We start from the raw sequence: 19,127 nt of genomic DNA on the forward strand, positions 1-19,127 counted from the left end.
ACCAAATGTAATGAGCACCTTGAACACTGAACTGCCAAGTTATCCATCCTTTCTGACCTTGCGAGGTTTGAGCTTTTTTCCTGCACAAAGGTACTGCTCCGAGAGAACAGCAACATTCCCCACCTCCTGAGTAGCCTTATTTCTCGCAAGCCTTGTGTTTTGGGTACTCATCTGGAAGATAAAAGGTTAGGTTTGAAGTTCAGACAAGAGGGAATTGAATCCCTGCTTGCCTTTTACAGGGCAAGCATTCTTACCAGTTGGCTATTGTGCAGGAAAGAAAGACTCGGTGTCTCCGTCTTCAGCAGTGTTCTGAAAGGAAAACAGGAGCCCTGCTCAAAGGGACTGTGCTCCTGCTTTCAGCAGAGGCTGCTTGCTGAGAAGCTCAGCTTCTCACAGACCACTCAGACCCACAGGAGATTAATATTTAGTGGTTTCACTTGCTGTTGTGTAGCTGGAGCTTGACTAAAGGAGGAATCCTGTTCAGCCTGGTGGCTGCTTCAGTCCCCAAAAGCTGAGTTATCCCTCCTTCAGGCTGCAGAGGGGCTTGTGGGGAAGCAGGAGCCCTCTTCCCTAAGCCAAGGTTTCCACTCCAGGGACCACAAGCTTGGAAAAGAGCCAGTGCAGCACCAAACTCTCACATCCCACTGTAGCCGTGATATTTTATGAAAAATCCTTTCCTTAGGATTTTTTTCTCCTGAGAAGCTGAGAGGCCTCAGGAACAAAATGTAAACAATGATTATCTGCTGCTGTGGAATGCAACAGGTGCATCTGTGATTGGTCTCATGTGGTTGTTTCTAATTAATGGCCAATCACAGTCAGCTGGCTCAGACTCTCTGTCCCAGACACAAGCTTTTGTTATCATTCTTCTTTTTCTATTCTAGCTAGCCTTCTGATGAAATCCTTTCTTCTATTCTTTAAGTATAGTTTTAATATAATATATATCATAAAATAATAAATCAAGCCTTCTGAACCATGGAGTCAGATCCTCCTTTCTTCCCTCATCCTCAGACCCCTGCGAACACCATCACACCCCATCCTGTCACTCTTTATGAGATCACAGTTCAGAACTGGGACTTCTGCATTTTCTTGGCTCATTTGTTCATTTGGGGTTTTTGCTTGTTTTGGGTTTTATAGTGCTTGCAATATGATTGTAAATTTATTTTTCTTTCTAAAATAATATCTGTGGATGCCAGCCAGTCAGGGAGAGAGAAACGGCAATCGTTTCTCACAGTGGCTTGTGAGAATTTTTAGGGAGTTGTAAGAATGTGATAACTTGTTTGTATAAACAATCTGCAGGTGGTGTTTTTCCACCTTGTTTTCCTGTTCTTCTCAAGGACAGTGTGTGAGAAATATGTTTTTTATTAACTACCCAATCAAGTAGAATGTAACGTGTCAGTCTATAAAAACTGAAGAATCTTTTGTAATAAACCGTTCTTTTCTCCTCTTGCTTTGGGTCTCTCGTCTGTTCTTGTGTCATTCTTGGCTCAAGGGTGACAAATATAATTTTGGTTTACAAAAGGGAAGGTGTCTTCATCTGATGTAGTTCAACATATACAAGACCCCCAGAGTTTTTTGGACAAAACCCATCACTACACCCAGAGATGCAGGAAATGCTAGAGGCACCTGTGAGACAGAACCAAAAGTTATTTTTATAAAATGTGACATGGTATGTTTATTGAAAAGCACCTCCACCTCATGAATCTTCCAGGAAGATTTGACCCTTTCAAAATTTTCTCTAATGATGAAAAAATGCCATTTTCGTGGGCTACTTTGTTTTGATACATGCAGTACTTAAATGACAGCCAGAAAAGCATAGCAACACATACAGCACTAACTACTGATGACACTGATGACAGAAATAGGCAAATACCTGACTTATTCATTTATTTTTCAACTTTTCTATTTAAGGTATCCAAACATATTCAGATATTCTCAGCACTTCTGAAATAGAGCATAGGGATAATGTGAAGTAATGACTACTGCCTAAAGAGCTGGAAAATATTTCTGATCTTTCTTTTAACTGCAGGAAAAGTTCAGATTAGGCTGTTAGATTGAAAAAGATCTTATTTGGACAACCAGGCCGAGTTGTCAGTTAAAATGAATGTTTGGATTAAATGAAGAAATTTCATAGGTTATTATGGCCTGAAGAAGACACACTGCATTTGTGAATGGCTGAGATCCATGGTCCCAGACAAAGGAGGCAAAATGCTTACTCAGTTTCACTGAAATCTGACAATAGAAATGCAAATATACAAGATGCAAGATGGAAGTTATCTTTTGCTTTAAGTCTCCCCCTCCAAAAAAAGCCTTCCTTGCAATGAGGATAACAATGTGCAGAGATACCTGAACACTCAGCTCAGACACAGACCCTTGGTACTTCCTACAAAACCCTGGCCACACTCTGTAATACATAAGCATCAGTTCCAAAAGAACATCAGAAAAGCAAAAGCTTTATGTGCTGTTCTGGAATCCAGCAAAAAAAATGCATAGCCTTAGGCATTGTATTTAAATGAGCCTTCCCAGATCCTCATGAATGTTAGCTCAGACAGAGTTTATCTACCAGGGGGAAACCAGAGATTCAGCTTCACTGCCAACATTCTTAATAAACACGAGCCACTGGCATTGTCCAAAATAGAGCAGATAAGCAGACGCTGCACATCCCACTCATTACTATGCTATATTAAAGCTTAGCACAGTGGAGGGAACAACATTTCAGAAGTTATTTACAGTGATATGAACAATTTGGTTTATAAACAAATGAGCAATAAATGGCCTTATTCAGGAGATTCAAAAAAAAAGTTGGTTTTTACAAAAAATTCAAACCAGTTTTTTTTCAAGCTCTGATTATCAAAGAAATGTTAGTGCTTTGGGTGTGTTTAGTAGGTTATTTATTTGTTTCTGTTTCAATTAGCTAGTGCTCTGGGTGCATGGTAGAGAAAGGCTGCTGCTTTTAGACAACACAGAATACACTGAATACAGCCTCGCAGCCTGAAAAAAGAGCATCTTTACAGGACACAAACCCACAGAATACAAACAGAGAATTAGTTCCATTTCCTCATTTTCCAAGAGTCTCAAATAATAATAATACAAAAAATCCTTTAAGAGACATATCAAATTTTACCAAGTGAGAGATTAGAAGAAAGACATTTAAAAAAAGATTTCAGCATAGCATCAACACAAATAATAGCCATACCAATAAAATATAACCGACAATATACAAATCCCTAATGAGTAGCACTAACACACAATGTAATTAAAGACTTGAGACAATTAAAGAGAGTAGCCTAAACTCTCCCTAATTCAAGCAACTATTGTCTGACCAGCATTCCATCTGATGTGGGAAAAAAGCACTTGGATGCAACAGAAGTACTAAAGTTTGCTTGGGTTTTGCCATTTTCAGAGCATCAATTCCCACCATTTTCAGCTTGTGGCAGCACCATGGTGCCAGGATTAATTGCAATCATTTCCTAATGAAGCAATTCTTGCTTGAGACACTCTGAGCTCAGAGTACTGATCTTTGTGAGAGCCTGAAGGTCCTGCTGGGTTTCCTCCAAGGTGTTAGGACAGGCTGGGCACTGAAACCCATCAGTCTCAGTGGAGATGTGCAGCCAGACTCCCCAGAGGGACCCTCGTGCTCCCCACTCACCCCAGCTGGAGAAGGGCCCCACTGCCTGGTCCCTTGAAAGGAAGAATAAGTTTTCTTGGTGACTGTTACAAAATCCAAGGCTTTGGCATCATTTGCAAGTTGCCTTTAACTCCCAGGTGTCTGTGAAACACCTGTGTAATTTGTGAGCCTTATCTCCAGGTCTGTTATACCCCAAAAATCGCCTTCCACAGACTCCCAGAATCATTGAGGTTGGAAAAGAGCTCCAAGGTCCTCAAATTCAACCTCTGGCCAAACGCCACCATTTCCCTCTGCAGCCTGGACCAAAGGAGTGCCCGGGCTGAGCCTGCAGAGGGCAACGAGGCCTTTCCCCACTGATCCACAGCCTGTGCTCCCAGAATTGGGAGGAATTTTGGAAGAGACAGGCATTTCAAACCTCCCTTTATAGCTTTAATTTGCATGATTGTCTGCACTGATATGTTAATGGTAGTTTTGTTCACTCAGATCCAGAAATTAGGTTGTAAATAAATATCAACATTTAAAAAAACCTGTTTTATTGGCTCAGTATTTGCACCTGACACAACCAATGACACACCCTACCAACCCTGCAGTTTCCTCTACAGTTTAGTGAAGTGTAGAGCTGTGCATTTTCAAATAGATTATTTTTTATTTTGTCCATGAAAACTCCCAGGAAAGCAGCACTTCTTTGATTTATACATTTTTACACATCAAAATAAACCAGTAGTGTTTCTTTTTGTGCCCAGCAAGCTGTAAAGGTGGAGTTTCAGGACGCAGTTATTTATAATATCTTGAAGAAATGGTAAGCAAATTATATATTTTTGCAATAAACGTGTATTGATGACTTGGTGAAAAGCCTGAAAATAGTAACAGCAACAATATTTTTCTGATCTTTACTCCTGCAGAGTCTCTTAATTTTTCATGGAAAATGTATTTGAATTCTTTAAAGTCATTGAGCTATTTATTTTTCTTAGAGGGGACTCTAACATGGATCCTCTGATCATTGCTAATTCTACTTTTTTTTTCCTAAATGAGAAAACAAGTGACAAAAATACATGAGACAAATCTAAAATTTTGTGAAAATTCAATAAGCTTTACCTTTTTCCTATTTCTTACCTTCACTGGATATCTTTTTCATCTACCCACTAATCTAACTTTCTTTATATTTTGTTTTTACTTAAATAAACATTAAGCATACTTGCCTACAGTAAGCTCTCTTGTTTTATTCTCTTTGCTCTCCTTTCCTGTACAATAAGTCCATTAATTTTTAATACTTTATTTTCTGAGTTTTCTCTTTTGTTATTTGATTCTTAATGAATTCTCTCTTAAGCTTACAATATCAATGCTTATTTATTATGGATGTATTGTACAGAAACATTTTTACTGTGATTTGATTTTTCATCAGAAGACCTTGAAGTTCACTTTATATAGAAGTAATGACAAAAAAAAAATCCTTGGGAAATAATCCACTCAAAATAAATATAGATACTTCAGGAGGGTGGAAAGAAACCCAAAAAAAGAAAAGAAAACCAAAAAACAAGGAACAACGATGACAGTCAATTGGGGAAATATTTTTGGAAATAAAATAAATCTACATTAAACCTGGCATTCTTATGTGTTTTGTGGGTTTTTGGGGGGATTGGGGGGTTTTTGGGGGGTGTTGTGGGTTTTTTGGTGTGGTTTTTTTTTGGGGGGGTGGGTTTGGGGGTTGGGGTTGTTGGGGTTGGTTTTTTTTTTATTCCAAGATAGGTTGCTTAATTTTTTTTTTTTTAAGCCAGGAATTTTCATGGAGATTGTGTCAATCAAAGGAAAGTAATTTTCTACATTTATATTTATACCAGGAAAAGAGAAAAGGTGCCTTGGTCAGTGGCACTACAGAGCATCTCTCCTGTATCTGTTCAGTTTATACTCAGCTAGGGATGTAATTAGGAATGTAATTAATGAGAGATATAAGGAGGAGCAGAGCTCTGGGCAGTGCAGGAAACACTGATCAGAGAGCTGGTACTGAGACACAGATGAGTAAAAAAGTCTGGAGTGCTCCTGTGGTGCCTGGGTTCCCTAATCCCCTTTTCCCAAGGTTTCTGGCTGTGTGTGCTGAAGAGGGGATGAAAGAAGATGTGGCCAGGCATTTTGAGCCAAAGATTAGATTTTGGAAAATTTTAATGTTGAAATACTTTGAAACTCCTATAATTATCACAAAATCCTAAATATGAAATTCAGCAGTGGTTCCAGATGCTACCTGGTAGAAAATGTTTCTTAAATAAATATTTACTCCCGCTTTTGAAATGGCAGTGCTTTTATAACAATTCCAACCCAGGCAGTGTAGGTCTGATTTTAGATGATCTTGGACAAGTTACTTAACTATTCTTAGCTTCTGTGTTTTCCCAGCTAAGTGGGGGATTGTCAGGATGAATTAATTGATTGGGATCATTAAAAGGAGGCCCTATAGCTGGATTGCAGGCAGATTCACTGGATAGAGTGATTTTTCAGAAGAGTAACAATAATGTTAAAAGATGTCAGCAGTGTTTCATGGCATAACTAGACCAGGAAATAAACAAGCAATGAGTAAAGAAAGAGTTGCAAAACTCTTAAGTTGCAAAACTCTTGAAGAAGCTTAAAGTTTTAAACCAGAAACTTACCTGCTGATTTATACCAGTTCTTCCAAAAGTCTTGAGTATAACTTGAAAACTTCCTGCATGTTTTCTGAATACTGGGGCAGAATAAACCCATGCTGTAAACAATTAATAGAATGTTTTTTTAAAATTTTTGTCAGGGACAGCTTTTTTTTTTTTATTTTTTATATTGGTATGGAATAAGTACTTACCTGATTTTGTAAAACAGTATTGGGTATTTCAGACACACTCTGATGGAACAAAACTTCTGCTTCTTTCTTACCAGAAATCAGGAAAAGGTTGATGTTTTCATTTGGTGAAGCTGTTATATTAACTGGAATGAATTCATATCCTCCTGAGTGTCAGTCTGAGCAGCTCTGGATGCAAACAGATGCAGAAAGCTCAGGAGAGAACTCAGCTGGAAGAGCTCCATCCCTTTTGAAGCTCTGGCCAGAAGCTCACCCTGGGTCACACCTTGCTCAGAGCTCTGTCACAGGAGCACAGCTGGGCCCTCCCCAGCCCTCCACCAGCCTGCCTCTGGATTTTCTGTTTGCAGCTCAACTCCACGTGAGGAGAATCCATCTGGATTTGAATATGACAGTCCAGCCAAGCACCAGGCAACAACTGCTGGGGATAATTTTACCAGTGAAGCTGGAGATAGCTGTGCATCCTCTGTGTCTTATTTATAACACATCACTTGTGTTCTTTGTGCTCACTCTGAAGAGTCAGGGGAAAAATTGGGCTATTTATACAAACCTGCCCCAAAGGGAGAATATTTGAATAGACTGTTCCCTTCCTCTTTCACTTAATTTCTAGGAGTTAATTGTAACCAATGCAGTATAGATATGATAGAGACAGGAATCTGGATGGAGTAAATAAACCTCTTCCTCTAAACTCGGATTTCTCTTGCATATTAGGTTTTGTTGTCTCCTAAAAAAGCCCCTCAAACTTGTGATAAATTGCATATAAATATTGGAACAGATACTTCTGTGTAAATACATCTGACTGTTCTGTGTGCACAAGTGTGATTTTTCACATTTAATGTGGCTCTTGTTTGTTTTCTCATGAAGGAGGAAGCTAGAAATTAAAGAATTGCTTTGAAACTTGAGTGATAGGAGCACTGACCTCTGCCAGGCTAAAACTTCCCATGTAGCTGGATGTCACATCAGGCCATGTGACTTCCAGCCACAGCTTCAGGCTGGCCAGCCTGTCCTTGTTCTGAGTCCCCTGTGCCCTCACAGGAGTTGTTTTAGCTGAGAATTTCCAGCTGCCTTTGCAAACCCTTGGTGCCAGCTCGTGCTTTCAGCAGGAGCCTTCCTGAGCCAGAGCTGCTCATTCCTACCTACACACACCTATTTCCGCTGCACATTTTTACCATCAGAGAGCCAATGCAGCCAGAAATTATCAGAACTTTTCTTCATGCCTTGTAAGCACTAATGAAGATGTGCTCCTTTCAGAATCTGCTGTTCGTTAATGCCAGAGAGGCTGGAATTTAATGCCTGTGTAGCTGACGTTTTATACAATTTACATTTGATTGCTGGAAATGTTTCTTACCTCTTGGGTAAACATTATCAGGAATATACCATGTTTTTCCTCCAGACAAGGTCATGGATGAGAAATGAACAGAGATGCTGTCAGGCCCCGAATCCATGTAACAGTTTTGACTAGTTGTTTTCTAACATGCTGCTTTGCCACACAACAAGACAACTCCTTTGCCAAATAGGAGAGAGTGTAACAGTTGTTACCTTTCAACAACTCTTCATTTCTGATCAAAAGATAAGGAGGTAATTTTTTGAAATCTGTTAATCTGAAGAAGCTTAGTTGCTAATAGTTCCCAGAATCCTTTTGCTGTGTGTGCCATGTTCAGTCTTTGCAATGATCAAAAGTGAGGGAGCTCTGCTGATCAACACTAAAGGAACACGTTATTTTGACACTTCAAGATAAACTTTGTTTTCTGTGCTGATGAGGATTCAGAAATTGTACATCGCCCTCCAACAATTCGGTAAGTCTGCTAAAGAATGCAAATCTTCCACCTTGTAAAACATCCACGGGGAGAGAGAACTTGGCGTCCTCCTTCAGGAGGAGAAGGAAATTCAAGTGCTGTAAATTATGTATAGCCAGACTGTATGTAAGAATAATATTTAATGTTTACACATAATGTGAAAAAGATATGAATGTGAACCTTGCCTCTGGTAAATAGTAACTCTTGACAAAATAAATCTCCTAGTTACAGGCAGAGGTCATGTTTGCCTTTTAATTTTTGCTGGGGAGCGAGGTAGATTGAAATAATCACTGAAGAATGACTACATGTTTGCAGAAAAGAGGATTTCTCTTCAGCCACTTCAAGAAGAGCAGGAGGTCTGTGCCTGCTGTAGTTGGAATTTGTTCAGTGTCACATAAGCCAGAGACATCCTCAGTAACACCTCTGCTCATGTATCACTTTGCCCTAGGATTTTTCTCCATTTACCTACAGAGCCCCACCACAAGCGCTCCTCTACACTTACATGGTTCTGTTCATACACAACATAGGGGATATTAAATTCATTTTTTTTAATTCCCACAAACTCACTGGAAATATTTGACAGAAAATGCCTGCATGAAAAAAGCCTGTGACATTCCAGGCATATGAGGAAACCAGCCCTGACCTTTCCCTTTGTATTGGTCGATGAAGGTGAAGAGCAGCTCCATTTATATCAGATCTCCTGCAGATACCAACTGTACATTATCCTATGGAGCTGCTGTGCTGAAAGACCAGTTAATTTGGGCAGATTCCTGAAGCTGTTCTGGCTCCAGCAGAAAATGGCTTTGGTTCACCTTTGGATTTATTTGTCTGTCTTGGAGGAGAGAATAAAGGTCCCTCACAACATGGAGTTTACTATCATAGCTTGGTGGTGGACCTTTAGCTTTGCAACACTGGAGGGGTTTCTTCTTCATTCTGGTGCAAAGATGGATCTGACAGAGGACAGAAAGGGTTTTCCTTTTTAGTGTATTTTTTTTTTCTGGATCAGCAAGTACAACTGGCAACATGTTTATGTCAGAGGTTTTATTTCTAGGAAACTGTATGTGTGGGCTGACTAGAGCTGTTCATGAAATTACACCCAATTCATACAGCCATTTCTGCAAAATATGTAAAAAAATATATTAAGAAAATATAAAACTGCTATGCCCTCATCTATATGTTTGAATCATCTGTCACTTACTTCATCATAGCAACTCCTCTAAATTAAACTGTCCTTATTTCTGCTCTTTGGACTTGCTGCTGTGGATACTTTGCTAACATCCAGAAGAGCTACACTTAGGAGTGACTGTAGAGCTGTGCCTAATTTTGCTTCTAGTAGCTCAGCACTATCACGTTCTCTCCTGCCTCTTGTCCCTCTGCTCTTTCCAGTCCCGTAATCACATTCTCTTGATTTTCAGCTGTGTGTGCCTGGAACGATCCTTCTGATCTCGTATGCAGGCACCCCCTCTGTTCCTTTGAGTTCCTTGCTGAAACATTTCTTCAGACAATTATTTCTACCCTTTATTTATAATCAGTGATCTCTCCTGAACTGTTGCCTCTTGTCTTGTCTTGTTTTTATCTCATATCAGATTATAAGATCTTTGAGTAAGGGAATATGTCTTGCTATGTCTTTGTAAAATGCTTTATAAACTTGCAGTGACAGCCACGATAATTCCTGGTACATTTCCACTCAGATCAAGGAATTACTACTTACTGATTCTGGGCAGCACACGCTTCCATGGGCTACTGAATTCAGGTTTATCAGGGCACTAGACTATCCTGATAATTAAAATTTGCTATTGTGATGATCAGAAGTGGTGTGACGGTTGCTGGCATTAATTCAGCGCCGCTGCTCCTGACCTGAATACGTCCGTCAGCGGCTCCGATGGAGCGGGGCTGGGAGCAGCACAGGGGGAAACAGGGAGGCTACTGCCTCTGCCTGATTGCTACACTTGCCTTTTCTGTTCTTTTCTTTTTTCCCTGCCTTTCCATTGTACTTGAAAAATAATTTCTGTCAGATGTTAAGAAAGGCAAGGCTTCCATCTCCAGCTCCGTGGCGAGGGAGCTGCATGGAAGCAACCAGAACTTCCTTCAGAGGCATCATTTTCTTTACAAAAATGCAGAGAGGCCAATTGTTCTCTGGGAATGAAAAGTTGAAAAGCTGTCCTGCCATACAGTCTTAATGGCTGTATATGCTGCTTGTTTTACACTATTTGTCAGAAATGCCAAGCTCATTTCTGTGCCTTGCCAGAGCACATTCAAGTCAGGGTTTCACTACCCTTCCAAGGAGGGAGACTAATAAATTACAATAAAGCATTATATTGCACCTCCAAGTTGTCAGTGACCGAATGCTTAAATTGCAGTAACTAGCAAGTGATATTTTTCTTGGTGGTAAACAAAGGAATTTTTCTCCCCTGTATTGCAGTATGAGGTTTAGAGCAAATCATGGGATTCATTCAGTACTATAAATATAATCTGCTTGTAATATGTATTACAGTCCTCATTAAACTTTTAAGAATAGCTACAATATTTTTTGTGGAAACAGCCCTCACCCCTCTAACTTTCATCTTATATCAGCAGAAAGCTGAGCTGAATCTCTTCATAAAATGAATGCATCCCTTCCCTGTCCCTCCCTTGTCACTTTTCTTAGTTTGCTACTCAGAAATGGAGCTGGGTCACTAATTCAGGAAGCTCTGCATGAACTACTGTTTTCCAAAAGGCTTCGTAAATTTTAATAGAGACAAGGGTACCTTCTCCATCACATTTGGCCCCATGGAAGCTCATATCAAGTGTTTCCTTGCAAACCCATTAGCAGTGATTTGCAATAGTCCAATTTAGAGGCCACTTAAGCATGAAAACAGTGTACAAGAAAGTGTATAATGAAACAATATCAGTAATAGCATTTTTAAATGAACAATGTCAGTAATAGCATATTTTAAATGTTTCATTAAGTCTGAATTGTTCTATTCTAGTACTGCTGTGAAATAACTGCTATTTTCACTAAGATTCCTTTTATATCTGTGCTACTGAGGCACAGAAAGCAAAAGATGATAAAAGTCAAAATATTTTTATTAATCATGTGTTTTAGAACATTTGTATACTGGATGACTTGGTTTATATGTCTTTATATAGTCAATAATCCTAGATTAGATCCAATTAATATAAATTCAGTGTGTTTTTTATGGAGGCAGTGTGAGGAGGAACATTTTGTAGTCTTGCATATTAAATTAAAACAATTAAAATACTTCTTTATTGCTTTCAGAAAACTATTATCCCAGCAACATAGATTGTCAGTGTTCTGATTTAAAGGCATGAAACAAACACAAATTTCCCTCATAACCTATCAGTTATGTTGTTCTTGCTAAGCAGAGCTGTCCAGTTCCCTGGGCTGTGCTTTCTGTATTGCCGAGTGGCACCAGGTCAGCCACTCCCTGGAGAAAACTCAGGAGGGGGATGTGGCTCAGACATATTCCTCTCCTTAGGGCACACATGGTGGTGGGAGAGAAGGGGTGTCCTTTTGGGCAGCTCTTCCCAAAATCATTACACGGAGGCTTCCAGTTCCTTCTGACTTTTCCTTGGCTGAAGCAAGTTAGTGAGGCAGCACCAGGCCCAAAATATTCTGAGTTAAACCCAAAATATTCTTGGCCTAGGTGGCACTGCCTTGTTTACAGCAATACCCAAGTTAGCAGTACATAAACTGGATTTAATTGTTGAACAGCATAAACTGATCTCATTCCCATTAGCACAGTATGGCCATGGAAGCTCCTACCAGCTGAGGGCCTGGTCTTTCATTCTGCAATGAAACTGCAGATTGTTCAAGAACACTGCAGTACTGAGACCTGGTTAAAAGTGTTTGGATGATTGTTTGGGCATTTTTTCCCCCTTTTCTCCAGCAAAGGCCAGTGCAACAGACTCCCTGTAAACTGATTTGGCTTTTGGAAGCAGCAGTTTTGAATCTGTGAGCTGCTGAGAACTAGAATGGTTTTGGCTGTAAACTATTTCCAAGAGGAAAAACACCAACTCCAAAGCTCTGGACTACATATATTTCTATTATTATCTTATAAATAATAAATCCAAGGTAGGTGGGAAGACACGAACTCCCAGAACCAGCAGAGAGGCAGAGCCTTGTCCTGGGTGGCTGGATGTGCACCCCCAGTAGGTGAGGGGCTCCTCACCATTTGAGTTCCTGCCTGAGGCCAGTGGTGGATCAGGAAGCTCTGTCCTCAAACCCTTATACAATGGCAGAGCTTTAGAAAGAGAGAGAGAAAGAGAGAGAAAAAGAGAGAAAGAGAGAAAGAGAGAAAGAAAGAGAGAAAGAAAGAGAGAAAGAAAGAGAGAAAGAGAGAGAGAACGAGAGAATGAAAGAGAGAGAGAAAGAAAGAGAGAAAGAGAGACAGAGAGAAAGAGAGAAAGAGAGAAAGAGAGAGAGAAAGAGAGAAAGAGAGAAAGAGAGAAAGAGAGAAAGAGAAAGAGAGAGAGAAAGAGAGAAAGAGAGAAAGAGAGAAAGAGAGAAAGAGAGAAAGAGAGAAAGAGAGAAAAGAGAGAAAGAGAGAAAGAAAGAGAGAGAGAGAGAAAGAGAGAAAGAGAGAAAGAAAGAGAGAAAGAGAGAAAGAAAGAGAGAAAGAAAGAAAGAGAAAGAAAGAAAGAAAGAAAGAGAGAAAGAAAGAAAGAAAGAAAGAAAGAAAGAAAGAAAAAAAAAAGAGAGAAAGAGAGAAAGAAAGAGAAAGAAAGAGAGAAAGAGAGAAAGAGAGAAAGAAAGAAAGAAAGAAAGAAAGAAAGAAAGAAAGAAAGAAAGAGAGAAAGAGAGAAAGAAAGAAAGAGAGAAAGAGAGAAAGAAAGAAAGAAAGAGAGAAAAGAGAGAAAGAAAGAAAGAAAGAAAGAAAGAAAGAAAGAAAGAGAGAGAGAAAGAGAGAAAAGAAAGAAAGAAAGAAGAAAGAAAGAGAGAAAGAAAGAAAGAAAGAAAGAGAGAAAGAAAGAGAAAGAGAGAAAAAAGAAAGAAAAGAGAAAGAGAAAGAAAGAAAGAAAGAAAGAAAGAAAGAAAGAAAGAGAAAAGAAAGAAAAAAAGAAAAGAAAGAAAGAAAAGAAAGAAAGAAAGAAAGAAAGAAAGAAAGAAAGAAAGAAAGAAAGAAAGAAAGAAAGAAAGAAAGAAAGAAAGAAAGAAAGAAAAAAAAGAAAGAAAAGAAAGAAAGAAAGAAAGAAAGAAAGAAAGAAAGAAAGAAAGAAAGAAAGAAAGAAAGAAAGAAAGAAAGAAAGAAAGAAAGAAAGAAAGAAAGAAAGAAAGAAAGAAAGAGAGAGATAATGGAGATTTTGCTATATCATCTAATAAAAACATGTGTTGCTTTAGTGTCAGTTTACACTTTGCTGGCTCCAGATTCCACCTCATCAGATCAATTTTGCTTTCAGCCACCAGGACAGAGTAATCCCATAAGCACTGTCTCCACTGCAAGAGCTCTCTTGTCTTCTGATCATCTATTGCAGGCAATCAATCAGTTCAATCTGCCAGAATTGCTCTGATTTTACTTTGCTCTGGAGCTCTGCATTTCCTTCCAAGGGAAAGCATGGGCATGCAATGCCAGGAACTTTGTGTGTGAAGCCAGAGTGCTCCTGCTCAGCCTTCAGTCTCACCCGTCAGAGCTGTAGCTTGTCTTTGTTTCTTACAAAAATTCAACTTGTAGTCAACTAAGTTTTAAAATACTAGCATGGTTCCAGCAAGAAAAAGAAATAATTAAATCAGCTGATACCTATCAATATACATTTCAACAGTCAGTTCAGACTGCAAGATTCATCTTGTCCTTAAATCAATATTTGTGGGAAATATGAGCTTTCTGGAGGCTCTAAATCCAATAGGAATACCACCCATCCAGTGTCTTAAATTTTTAAAGAATTAACTTCTGTGATTTTGTGGTCTAAATGTAAAGTTAAAATATATTCTTAGGGATGTTTCTGGTGGGTTTTAGCCCACAAAATTGACTAGCATAGGAGAAAACAAGAAGTATCTAACACTATAGCATTTTGCAGCTGTTTGCTTCATTGGACATGCCTTTTATCGTGCATCTCTGACAAGCAAGGTTAAAAAAAGCAATACTGAAACTGTAAAACACCTCTCCTCTTATTCTCACCTAATTATACTGTCTGCTCATTGCACTCAGTATCTCAGAGGACCATGGATATTATTGGTGATTTATCATCACCCCATTGACAGTGCTGTGGCATTACTGCAGAAAAAAAAGCCAAATTCAACCTTCAGGTGATACCTCTTGAAATTGTGTGCTGGTTAGAATCCATCTAATGGACCTGTTTATGACACAATAATTCCTTTCCATTTGGGCTGCATCTGCTCAACTTATCAAATAATTTTTGAGGACTTAGTGCTTTATGTGGTTTAGTCCCCAGGAGCACAGAACAGCACTGCCAGCTGAAGGTTACCATAGGGAGATACTAAAAAAATAGGATGTTTTTCTCTTCTGAGGGCAAAAGGAAATAATGTCTGTGACAGGCTGGAAGAGGATGGATATATTTGTAAACTGTGACAATAAAAGTTAACACTATAGCAGAAATAAATCAAGCATTCAAGCAGCAGCTCTGGCAAATGCACACTCCAGCAGTACTGCACTAGAGGAGTGAGCTTTCCTATGACGATATCCATGCCAAATTTAGAGGCTAAGGATGCTTTTGTTCCACCTGCCTGTACAAGACTAAAATATAATATTTATTGCTTTATTGAACTGCTTCTGCACATCTGCAGTAGGAAACTTCTGGATGGACTTTTGTAAATAATGGATTGTCTAAAGAGGCACAGCAGAGGTGGAAGGTGTGACATGAATATGTATCCTTCAGAAATGGATCAGAATGGATTTAATCATTCCCCCCCTTCTATCAGACCTTTCCCTTATCATTCTTATGGCTCCTGCTCTGCAGCTGCATAGTTACAAAATCCTGTTTGTTTATTTCTTTCCTTTTCTTTGTCACCTGCCATGCTTTGGTCCGGTTACCCCTGAACAGAGCATGGGTGCCCTTTCCAATCAGACCTTGCAAAGCCTTGTGCAACTTGGCTGAGCCTTCACACTCAAGGCCCTTCACCTCCAAATGTCTGATCAGAGTAAATAGCAGAGAGACAACACTTGCTAGATATGTATGTCCTGCCACTAATGATGGTGGGGAGCTATTATATGGAGGTCCTCTCTCTGATGCCCTTGATACATATATGGCAGGAGTCATTTTCACTGCCAGCTTATCTTTCCACTGTCAGACTTTCAGCTTTAATAGGCTCATTAATCATCTGTGTCACTCACTTTCCATTCCTTCCCTGAAGCTGCTCAGCAAAAGTTCTGCTGCTGTGTTTTGCCAGTACCTCGGTGTTTTGACAAGGGGATGTAAATGCTGCTGTCGAGGGGCTGCTGAACCAGAGAAAGGTTTAATTGGGTTCAATAAGCATCGCAGTCTTTGGATGCTGATGAAGAGCAATAATATGTTTGCCTCAGAGATGGACCCAGGGGAAAGCAGGTTCTGTTTATCATCTGGATCAGGCCTTTTCTTGGCCTGGCTGTTTGGGCTGTTTCTCCCCGAGCACCTTTCATTTCCCTTGAGTTAGCTGCCTGCACTATTTCATCCCAGTTTGACTACACTCATACAGGGTAGAGTGTGACTCCCTCAAGATTGATGTTCATGGATTTCCACCTTTAAATTTCATCCCTATCTTTGCATTTGACCTAATAAAAATATATTTACTGGTTCTCAGTTTTCTTTTTGCATTTATAATCAATCATACTCGATGTATTCCTTAATCCCAAGTCTGGTATTACTGCCTCACTTTGTGGTGGAGCCATATGCTAATAGTCTTACATTAGAGCAGAAATCAAACCAGCAGTGTTAGCATTTCCAGCTTCAACATTTTGGGGTGGATTTAAAAATACCAATATTTTTACCCCCTCTTTTTGACCTATTTTAATCTCATTTAAAATAGGTCATTAATCTCATCCCTAGCTATTTACATTTCTGTTGTTTGGGGTTTTTTGGTTAATATTCTATTGCACCTTTAATATTTTGCAAACAACTGCTGAAGAATTAGAACCCTCTGTGCTTCACGGTCACCTTCTCAATTCTCCTTCTAACCCTTCTCCCTAACACTGGAGCACAAAGCTTCAAAATAAAGAGAATATTACATTGAAAAAGATCCCACTAGAAATCATGGATTGATTTCAAAGCATCAGGTCTTGTCAATTATTGCTCACATATGCTGAAATCTGAATGAGCACTGAAGGTCCTTAAGTCAGGCCTTGCAGCACCCACATTTTAGTTACTGATCCCAGGCCTGGAGCAGAGGTTTCAATGCCTCAGTTCACAGGCATGACCTCACACAGAACACAGGATGGCAGAAAGCTTTGGGTTCTCTCCAAAACAGCCACTACAAACTTCAGAGATCCAGAGAAACCTGGATAATCGGGTTTAACAATAATGCAGGGAGTTTATTAAAGGCTTTAGGGAGTTGTCTTAATTTAGGATGCAGATCCCATAAATTGCTTTTAAAGATACCTGTGTCTCTTGCCTTCCCTCTATCCCTCTTCCCTCTCCTGAGAGATTAAGGCAGGAAGAGCTGTCCCACACACTGCCTGGGTTGTAAAAGCAGCCAGATAAACACACTGGTGAGCTGGGAGAGCTCTGAGAGTGCCCAAACACCACTGAGGCTACTCAGGGTGGTGACACCCTGGAAAAATAGATATCTGAACAGATAATGCTCCAAAATGCAGCAGCTTAGGGACAAAGACAGGGAATATCACAGCTTTTAGGGCACTTCTGTAGAAGACAGAAGTCTCCATTAAATTTCTAGTTAAGGCTAAACCTCAGCTGAAGGAGTGAAGAGAACCAGAGAAGAGAAGGAGTGAAGAGAACCACAATCCGTCCAGCCCTTACATCATTGTGCCAAACAAAGGTCTAGGTCCTGCAAGTTTAAGTTTAAGCTCTGATAACAGAAAGATCAGCAGAAAAAACCTCCAAAGCCTGGCTTAGTTAACTGATGTGTTCTAACTAAAAAATCAGTTTATCAGCCTTTGGAAAACAACACCAACCTACTCCACTTGGCCTTGAGAGAAGTGCTGAATTCTGTGTAATCCCAGCTCATTCATCTTCCACAGGATTTTTAATTCATGGCTTCTAAAGGTGTCATTTGGTTCTGTCAAAAGCATCCTAAACTCCCTGCATTTTGTGTGGGTTGAAGTTTCTGCTGAAGCTGATGAGTTTTTGAAAATTTAAGCAATGCTCACTGTCTGTACATGCATTCAAATAAGCATTAGCAACGTAAAACTGAAGTGTCAAACACTTCCAAGCAGTGAATGCTTCATTTCAGCCATAAATATATGTTGTCAGAGGTCATTAACTTCCCTATTGTAATAGATTAAGCAGTTTTCTCTATACTCTGGGAGCTGACAGCATCTCTGCAATCTCTGAGGGGTACTGGAGTCCTCACAGGAAGATTTAGGGAATTACTGGAGCAGTGGGGTGGCCCAGAGGCACTGCAATCTTTAGGTCAGGAGTTCCAACCTAATTTTTTAAAATGTGCTTCACCACCATGAGCTGGAAGAGCTGTGGGCTGCTGTTTCTCAGTGTTCTCCAACTTTCAAACACTTAAATACTCCCTTCCCATTCATCTTTCTTCTCGTGACTGTTGACTGGTTTAACAACTCCCACTTTTCCTAAAAGCTGAAGGAGAAGTGACTTTGTTCAGTGCCCAGAATCATCTCACTGTGGATATGGGTTTGCTGAGGAAATGTGTGAGGCTCAGGGATAAGCACGACCCCTGAACAAATATGGGAAATTTCAACAGATTTGTTAAGGAAAATAGAGTTACATACACAAGACACCCTGTATTTATAATAAACATGAGTTATAATGGCCTGGGTTTCATATATGAGAAAGCAAATATAAAGGAAAAGCTAATTAAAAAAAAAAAGATAATTAAAACCAAACCAGTCAGATCCAGCTTCTTCTCATCAGCTTTCAGTCTTTTCCCAAAGCAGCACTAATTCAGGGATTCCTTGGGGGAAGCTGAGAGTTTAAAGTATTCAAGACAAATTCCCTCTTCTGCTGCCTTCCTCTGTGTTCAGAAAGAATTGGCACCCTAGAAATGTGCAGTTCACAGAGTATATTTTTCACTAGTGGGAGATTAAGAGGCATGAGAAGAAAACCACATTGACTATTCAATGGACAGTCAGGAAAGACAAAAAAGGAGTAGTCAGGAGAAAAAAAACACAGATTGAGTGTCAGGTTTTTGTTAGCCAGCTGGCAAAAACGCAGCAGGAAGAATAAGATGAATATTACTAGAATGTGTTCTAATAAATATTCCTTTGATTTATTTTTTAAATCAAGCTAAGTCTTTTACAGCTGCATGAACTATTTTGTTTGACTGCGCTTGACATGGCCTGTGTGGTTAATGATGGATATTTTCATCAAAGGTGCCTCTCAATATGTGCTGTGATGGAAAGAATTGAGACAGCACCTCTTGTTTTCTCAAATTCTTAAGCAGGAGGGATTTAAGCATCCCCTAAACCACTCCAAATTCATTCCATATGTTTTAGAAGCCATTTACAGTAGCCAATAAATACCTGCCATGGTGGAAATGCAACACTTGGCCAGCTTTTGATGCTTTATAACAAAGACCTCTATACTTTATAAATCCCCTCAGTGAGGGGTTGTAAGACTGTCAATATCAGGGTGGAATAATTCACCTTATTTAATTACACTGGCAGCAGAAATTTGAGTTGAAAAGAATCTGGTGTCTTAACTTTGGCAGGACAAATTTAAAACACCCAGCAGATGCTGTGTCAGGGTAAATTTCTGGTAAATTTGAACCAATCCTTAAAGTAGCTGTAGCTTGGTTTAGCAGAACACCTCTTTATTT

The sequence above is a fragment of the Camarhynchus parvulus genome, chromosome 11 (genome assembly GCF_901933205.1).
Source record: "Camarhynchus parvulus chromosome 11, STF_HiC, whole genome shotgun sequence".
Classification (NCBI taxonomy): Eukaryota; Metazoa; Chordata; class Aves; order Passeriformes; family Thraupidae; genus Camarhynchus; species Camarhynchus parvulus.